Source organism: Rhamphochromis sp. 'chilingali' (genome assembly GCF_963969265.1).
Source record: "Rhamphochromis sp. 'chilingali' genome assembly, chromosome: 1".
Classification (NCBI taxonomy): domain Eukaryota; kingdom Metazoa; phylum Chordata; class Actinopteri; order Cichliformes; family Cichlidae; genus Rhamphochromis; species Rhamphochromis sp. 'chilingali'.
Window position 1 is genome coordinate 60,044,665 of NC_137929.1, and position 2,522 is coordinate 60,047,186.

Genomic DNA, 2,522 nt, shown 5'->3' on the forward strand with positions numbered 1-2,522 from the left:
CTTGTTGTTAAACATTTTATAAAACAGGGTTAAATTTTCACATCATATTTTATAATGAACAATGATCCATCATGTAGATACAGAAAAAGCTGAGTGCAGCTGTACCTGAAATTTATTTTGTCCATTAAATGAGTTGCAATCAAATCAGCTCTGCTGTCAACAGACAAACTTCACAGAAACTAAGATTCATGTGTGAAATCGTTCCTGCTGTCTGTGGCTCACAGGAACTTTATCTGCTTTGAAGAAAACTGAAGTGTTTTGGGTTCATCACAACAACTCAGGTTGTCCATCAGACATCTTTGTGAAACAAACAGAAGATCAAGTGAGACCAAAGTTTATTGAAACTGCAGAGAAACCAGATCACTGCTGTGAAGACGACAGCACTTAGAAACAAAATACAAATAACAGTAAAGTTACTGAACACATGGAAACACGACACAATCAATAACTTTAGTCAATCCAGCTTCATCAGAGCTTATTGGAAATTATCCAGTTTAATGTCTCATTGTACTCTGAAATGAAAGCACAGTACAAATAAGCAATTGGAGTTAAAAAAGAAATCAGAATCAATTTAAAGACAAATGTATTCTCAACTTCTCAAAGTAGCCACCTTTGGCAGATATAACAGCAGAACACAGTCATGGCGTTCTTTCTACAATGTTTGACACTTGTAGGTTGCTTTGCTTTCACTCTTCGGTCCAGTTCATCCCAAACCAGCTTGATGGGGTTTAAGTCTGGAGACCGTGCTGGCCACTCCATATTTTCAAGCTTACCAGAGGGTACTGCATGGCGCTGCAGAATGCTGTGTAACCATTCTTTCGCCTACTCGATGGCGTACACAGATCCTGCGTGATGAACCGAAGATTTCAGATTATAATTCATCAGACTACAAGACCTACATCTAAGTGTTATGATGGTCTGTCTCTCCTCCATTGTTAATTACTTTTTCTCACCATTTTCTGTAGCAACAAGGACAATGCTGTTCCCCTGATGCTCACGTGGCCATGGTACACCAGTGTTCCAGCACTGCTTTTATGCAGACAGAGGGGGCTGTGGGTAATCCAGAAACATTGGACCACCTGTAAGAATTTATTATAATTATTGAGGTTAATTGAAATGATTCATCTTAAAATAAAAGTACAAGGAAGCAACCGAAATGGCAAAATAAACACGGAGAAAAAGACAGACATACACACATTTTATTAGTCATTTAAGCTTTATTTATATTAAGATTATATTTTCTTTTCAGATACTAAAAATAAACATCAGTGTCAGTCTCCATTCTGTCAAGCTGACAAACAAAGCAGAATTAAAGTCAAGTCCTCAAACTCTCCTGGGGCCTGTTTGATAGGAGAGTGACCCCAAACACACTTCCAGTGTGTATAGTACCAAATCATAACAACAATTGCATCAGTGGGCTTTATAAGGCTATAATAAGGTAAAGACTACCATAATATCACCATGGTAACTTGTGCTGTGAACATAACCTATTCTGGAGCCGATTAGAAATCGGCAGGTATGAAATCACCACCTTGTGCTATCCTCGCCCACTTATCAACCAGTCAACATCCACTTCTAGCACCACGCAGTCAGGATTGTGGAGGACTGCATGGGGACACGTCTCACATAAGTGACCCGACCCAACCTTGGATGGAGACATTTGCTCACACAGAAAGATGTAAGGCAAAAGAAGTGAGTATTATTAGGGTGACAGCTGCACATTAGAGCTCTGAAACTTTAAACACTTTCTGTCCCACAGCCTGACAAAGGAGACGTGGAAATCTCTGCAGTTTGTCCCAAAACGAAATTAAATCAATCGATTAAAAAGCTGTTTCTTGATCTTTCATCTGGATGACAACCTGCCCTACAGCACAAGTCACCATGGCGACTCACCCCAGTAAGAAGGGAACCACCTTCGTTGTACAGAAAACCCAGACCTGCATGTACACCCTTAGTCCTACAGAGCAAATCATGTCTTCTCCTCCATCATCAGTTATCAGGAGAGCAGACAGTCAAAGTACAAGAAGTCAAACAAACACAGAGATTCTACTTACAGAGCAGACACAGCACAGATGTTTCCTTCATCGTCCTTCTCACTCATTTGAGCTTCTTTTCATTTCTGTCACTGACACCAAGTAAAGCCCGCCCTCTTCCTCTGAGCACCTCCTCTGAGCACCTTTCTGTTGGTACAAAAACAGTATATATATATATATATATATATATATATATATATATATATATATATATATATATTTAACAGGTTTTCATTTGAATTAAAACCTAGGAGAAGTGAAATGAGTATTTATTTATTTTCTGTAGATGTACCACTATTGTTATCTGAAATTTGCTGACGTACCATGGGTGGCAGCCCCAATCAGAGTTTGGAGGAACAGACACATTTATTTAAGATTTAGAGTTCACTCATTTATAGAAATCCTCAATCTACAATCACTGGACCAGATTCTACATATACCATGCGCACACACACACGCATTACAACACATGTGATAATAACATTTCAG

At 38.9% G+C, this 2,522-nt stretch overlaps 1 long non-coding RNA gene across 1 annotated transcript; it reads right to left on the minus strand.

Annotated features, from left to right (window-relative positions):
* Positions 1 to 318: 318 nt before the first annotated feature.
* LOC308412255 lies at positions 319 to 2,164 on the minus strand. The gene is made up of 3 exons (XR_013974547.1): positions 2,055 to 2,164; positions 954 to 1,079; positions 319 to 845 (listed from the first exon to the last, which is right to left on the minus strand). It is a non-coding gene; the product is annotated as an uncharacterized lncRNA (long non-coding RNA).
* Between the last annotated feature and the right edge of the window lie 358 nt (positions 2,165 to 2,522).